General features: G+C 36.8%; 1 pseudogene; it reads right to left on the bottom strand.

Annotated features, from left to right (window-relative positions):
* Positions 1-2591: 2591 nt before the first annotated feature.
* On the bottom strand, positions 2592-2710 carry LOC111731148 (annotated as a pseudogene).
* Positions 2711-5902: the final 3192 nt, after the last annotated feature.

The raw sequence follows: 5902 nt of genomic DNA, 5'->3' as shown, positions 1-5902 counted from the left end.
AGTTTTTTAAGAAGAAGCATTAGGTTGTTTATTTGAGTTCATTCTTATTTTTTGGAGATAGGCCTGTAATGATATGAACTTTCTTCTTATGACGGCTTTTGCTGTGTCCCAAAAGTTTTGTTATTTGTACTATCTATCATTCATTTCTATGTATCTCTTGATCTCTCTTTTTATTTCTTCTCTGATCCAGTTATCCTTCAGTAGCATGATGTTTAATCTCCATGTATTTGTGGTTCTTCCTTATTTCTTTCTGCAACTGATCTCTAATTTAAAAGCATTACTATCAGAGAATATGGTTGGTACAATTTTAACCCTCTTATATTTGTTGAGGCTGTCTCTGTGTCCCAGTATGTGGCCGATTCTTGAGAATGTTTCATGTGCACTAGAGAAGAATATATAAACAGCTGTTTTGGATGGAAGGCTCTGTAAATGTCAATTATGTCCAGTTGGTCTAATGTGTCATTTAAGGATGTTATTTCCTTATTGATTTTCTGTTTGGATGATCTGTCCATATCTGCAGTGGAGTATTTAGGTCCGTGACTATGATAGTGTTTTGGTCTGTTTCTCCCTTTAGTTCTGTTAGTAATTGCTTTACATATTTCAGGGCTCCCTGATGGACGCATAGATATTAATAAGTGTTATGTCTTCTTGGATTCCCTTTATCATTATAAAGTGTCCCTCAGTATCTTTCTTCACCTTTTTTATTTTGAAGTCTATTTCATCTGATATTAGTACCGCTACTCCTGCTTTTCTCTGAATGCCATTTGCTTGAAATATCTTTTTCCACCCTTTCACTTTGAGTATGTATTTGTCTTTGGAGCTGAAATGTGTCTCCTGGAGGCAGCATGTGGTTGGGTTTTGTTTTTTGATCCATTCTGCAACTCTGTGCCTTTTTATTGGTGAGTTCAATCCATTTACAATTAGGGTGATTATTGAAATATGAGGTCTTTTTATAGGCATTTTGTCTTTTGCTTTCTGATAGCTTCGTGTTTCCATTGCTTCCTTGTCTTCGTACTTCTGTTTTCTTGATTTTGGTTGGCTTTTGTGGATTTTCCCTCTGGTCCTTCTTTTATGTTATATACAACAGTTTTGAATCTTTGGTGCCTGGTTACCATTATGAATATGTAAAGGATAGTTATGTATATATATATACAGTTGTCCATTTTCTTCTGTGCGTCCCCTTTGCGAATTTAGATCTTTGAATACCCCCTTTTTAGTCATTGTTATCTAAATTTGTTCCTATGTATGCTGAACGTTCATTACTATCTTATTATAACAATTCTCTCCTTATTATTTAAGCTTATAATGCCCTGTTCTTAGTAAGGGGTGCACTCTTCTGCTTCTATTTGCCCGATAGTCACTTTACTCCTAATTATATATATATTTCTTTTTTTGTCATTTTCTTTTAGATGTACTGACCCCTTACAGTATTTCCTGTAGTGCAGGCCTCATAGTGGAGAATTCTCTCAATTTTTGTATGTCTGGAAAGGTCTTAATTTATTCTTTATATCTAAAGGAGAGCTTAGCTGGATACATTATTCTAGACTGGTAGTTCCTTTCACTTAATAGTTTAAATATTTGATTCCATTCTTTCTGGCTTGTAAGGTCTGCACTGAGAAGTTCAAGGATAATCTACAGTGGGTTTTCCTTTATAAGTTCCTGTTCCCTTCTCCCTGGCTGCCTTGAGAATTCTGTCTTTGTTATTTATTTTTGATAATTTTAATACAATGTGTCTTGGTGAAGGCCTTTTTGGGTTGAGATTATTGGGTATTCTGTTGACTTCTTGAATTCCAAGGTCCAGCTCGTTCCTTAGATTTGGGAAATTCTCGTCCACTATTTGCCTGAAAATGCTTTCTAGTCCCTATTTCTTTTTCTCGCCTGCGATAATGCTCTTTATTTTTATGTTTCCTCTCCTGATGGTATCAGCTAGTTCTTGAATTTCTCTTTCATTATTTTTCATTCTTTGGTTTCTCTCTTCTTCATTCTGATTTATTTCTAGATTTCTGTCTTTGCTATCACTGATCTTTTCCTCCATTTGGTTGACTCTATTTCCCAAGCTTGCTATTTCATTTTTCAACTCTTGTAGTGTGTTCTTCATCTCTAGAAGTTCTATTTGGTTCCTTTTGAGGGTTTCAGTCTCCTTGCTCTGCTCATCTAGTTGTTTTTTCAATTCCTGAAATTGTTGATTTGAGTTGTTTTGCATCTCATTGAGTTTTTTCAGAAGTGCCATCCTGAATTCTGTCATTTAAGTCACATATTTCTATGTCTGTATGCTTATTTTCTGGAGATTTTTCCCTTTCTTTCTGAGATGCCTTGTCACCTTAGTTGTTTATAGTGTTCAATGAACTATTTCTGCACCTGGGCATTAATGGAAGTGTATTTTGCTATTTTTTCAGAAAGAAGATTTATTAAATGAGGTCTCTCTTTAGCCAGTTGTGAAGAAGGTACTTTTCTTTTGGTTTCCAGTAGGTGATGTCTAAGCCTTTTGGATCCCTATATAAAATCTTAATAATGCTTTTTAATTTTTTTTGTAGATATATATATTTTTAAGGACCTTGTCAGCTTACAATTCCTTATTTTTTTATTTTTTACGCCTATGGCCCCTGGTCTTCCTAGGTGGTCTCCCATCCAAGTACTAACCAGGCCCAACCCTGCTTAGTTTCGGAGATCAGATGGGATCGGGCTTGTTCTGGGTAGCATGGCCATAGTTCTTATAGATATTTAATCATGCTCACTACCCTCAGTTTCAGTTCCAGTCAGTGTCAGAGACACTCTTGGTAGCATTTGCTCAGATTCCCCTGGGACTTCATGGTGCTTGGTCTCAGAGGGTACAAGTGGTGCGGGAGGGGCCCTTTGGGATGTAGGTTCTGTGCTGTGGCTCGGCCTCAGTTTTGCAACCGAGGTTGGCAAAAATCAGCTGTTGTTCCTCAGCTGTCCTGTCCCACTTCTCTGCTTTCTGCCCTGATGACTGGGCCCTGCAGCCACACCTATCCCAGGCAGGAATGTTCAGGGAACTCCATGCATGAACTTGTTGCTCCTCCTGCCCCCGCCCTGCCCACCCCACCTCCTGCAGGGAGCTCCCGCGGCTGCTTGAAGCAGCTTTTTTATTACTCCCAGTCCACCGCCCGACACCCAGGGTTCTGACCTGGGGTAGCTCTTATGTGCAGATCCCACGCTCAGATGTGCTGGTGTGCAGTTTGTGTGTGTTTTTTGAGTTTTAGATGTTCACCTTATTGTTGTTTCAAGGAGAGAGATCTGAGGACATCTCTCACTCCGCCATGTTTCCAAAGATCAACATTTGTAATTTTAATATGTGTAACTTTTTTGATTATTTGAAGGTATGCTCATAGGTTCCTGATACATAATTATTTGTCATTTGGTCGAGGCAAGAATTTAAATCCTATATGCTTTGATGTGAGTACAAAGTAATCATTGCATAGTATTTACAGTTTTGGCTGCTGGGAATTTATTTCTTTTCGGTAAAGAACTCTGAGCTTCAGGGAATCATTTCTGCCCAGCTCTCAGTCCCTGCACTTTCAGCGAAGCAGCTCAACATCTCATTGTTCAGGGAGTAGAACATATAACTTCAGGTTATTCCAATCAGTCATTTCTGTCCTCATTACAGTTTTTGGTTCAGAGATGGGCACTGTAACATCTACCAAGGGGTCTTCAAGCTGTGCTAGACATTTAAGCTCCTTCCTACACATCACCACTGATACCAGACTACTCAGATTGTTATAGGAGAGGAAATACAGCTTGCTTGTGGCATTAGACATTATTTATCTGTAAGTGTCCTTGCAGCAGTAACATAGCTCAGGTGTAAGAAAACAAAGTCTGTATTGCACGGTTGAGGAAGATATGCCCTTTAAGAGCCACTGTCTTTTGTAACAAATCCATAGGCTTAGCTTCCAAGGGAAATACTAGTATAAGAGTCACTGAACTCAGGGGAGCTCAAAACATGGCAACCTCATTAAATGATTAGTTGATTCCTAGTTCCTCCAAGTCCTGGTGCTGTTTACTAATCAAAGATCATTTTTATTGTAAGAAATATTGTCTAGCAATGTAGTTGACCCTTGACTCTTATCAGATTTCTAGGGCAAGAGAGCTAGACAGTTAACCAAAGGTCAAGTTCTCATTCAGCAGAGGAAATGGTTTTGTTAGTCCTGTATTCATAGACACTAAATTCTGTGATTTAAAACAATTTATCAGGGAAGGAGGTGCAAATTTTGTCTCTAGAATTTGACCTGAAAGGATACATCACAGGGAACTTCTGTAGCCACATTACTGCTGCTGGAGAAGAGGCTGTCTGAAAATAAACCTTCTCCAGAAGAAACAAAGCTTGCAAGTGGGGAAGAAAAACCCAGTCCTGGTGGCTTTAATAAGGCAGGACTAAGAGGTGTTCTACTCCAGGCTTTTTCAGTCATTTAAGTCAAGAGTTTCACTTATGGCTTAAGCCAGTGCGTGTTGGACAAATATAATAGAATGGTTATTTAACAAATGATTGTTAAATGAATACATCTGCATTGCTGACCATTTTTGTTTATTTCTTTTTAATTTGCAAAAATGAGGACAGTGTAATCTCTGAGTCCAATTTAGTTACCTTAGTTTCTTTCTCCTGAAATAGCAGAAGATCTAATGATACTGAAACTATTTTCTATCTTTCAACAATTGACAGGAACTAGGAGGCTGCCCTCTTGTGAGAGGATGATGACATATATGTCCTGGTTTGTCTGGGATAGTCTGGGTTATAACTCTTGATAGCAGTATCTCGAATAATAATGGTGCTTCCTTTTATTCTTATAAGTGTCCTGGGTAGGAAAACAAATTATAGGTTTACCCTACTTTTTGCATATTGTAAGTGTCCTTTCATCTGACTTGATTTTGTTATTTAGGTCAACTAATTGGAACTTATAAGCATTTGAATTTAGAAATATTTTTTTCTAGATGAACATTAGAATAATGGATATACCTTGACTTGAAAAGTGTGGAGGAAATTTTGTTTCCCTTCTCAATATCACATCTTTTACTGATCTGTATAATAGCTATGAGATTTGGTTCAGATTTCAAAGGTATCTCCTTATTGGCTTAAGTTAATCATCACCTGGCATTTTCCTCATCATATGATTAGTAAAGAGTAGAGCACATACTGTAAATTTGACACATTAGAAGTATTTCAGGATTTTTATTTGAAGTTTGTCAAAGACATACCTCTCCCATCCCCACTACCCACAATGTGAACAAGGAAATCCCTAGCTCAGGGAGCTTTTGGTAACTAACTTTCAATCAGGAAAAAAACCAACCATAGAATAAAGCTAACAACATGCAAGGGAGAACAAAAATATGGAAAAAATAAACCAAGTCTTTGGACATAAGTCAATAAGTTAAACCTAGCTTGATTTCAATTTTCTTCTAGACTTACAGTTACGTAAGCCAATAAATACCCCTGTCCTTAATGCCAGTGCGAAAACTAAGATTGGCATATTTGACTAATTGGAGAACATATGATAATGATACATGGCTCATAAACAAACTATTTTGTAAACTATTCAAAATAGATTAGCAAAAATTGAACTTTATACAAAATGATGCTTATATTTAGTCTACAGTTGAGAAAAACAGGTTTTTATGAATACTAAATGTATTGAAGGAAGTTTAAACTTACCTGTAGCCCTTAGCTTTGACAAATAAACCATTTCTTAAAATGCTACTATGAAGACAAATTGAAAACTTTATGGAAACCTGTGGAAGTTATTAGAATCTGAATTGGTGTCAAATTTATAAATTCTTAAAAGAAACATTGCTTTACTAAAAGTAGTGACAAATCTTTTGTTGAATTGCTCATTTGGTGAAATGATCATTTGATGAACAGATTTGGTGAAATGATCAATTTCTGCTACTAATA

This window comes from Pteropus vampyrus, unplaced genomic scaffold (assembly GCF_000151845.1).
Source record: "Pteropus vampyrus isolate Shadow unplaced genomic scaffold, Pvam_2.0 Scaffold10, whole genome shotgun sequence".
NCBI classification, from domain to species: Eukaryota; Metazoa; Chordata; class Mammalia; order Chiroptera; family Pteropodidae; genus Pteropus; species Pteropus vampyrus.
This window is presented reverse-complemented; position numbering and strand designations above follow the sequence as displayed.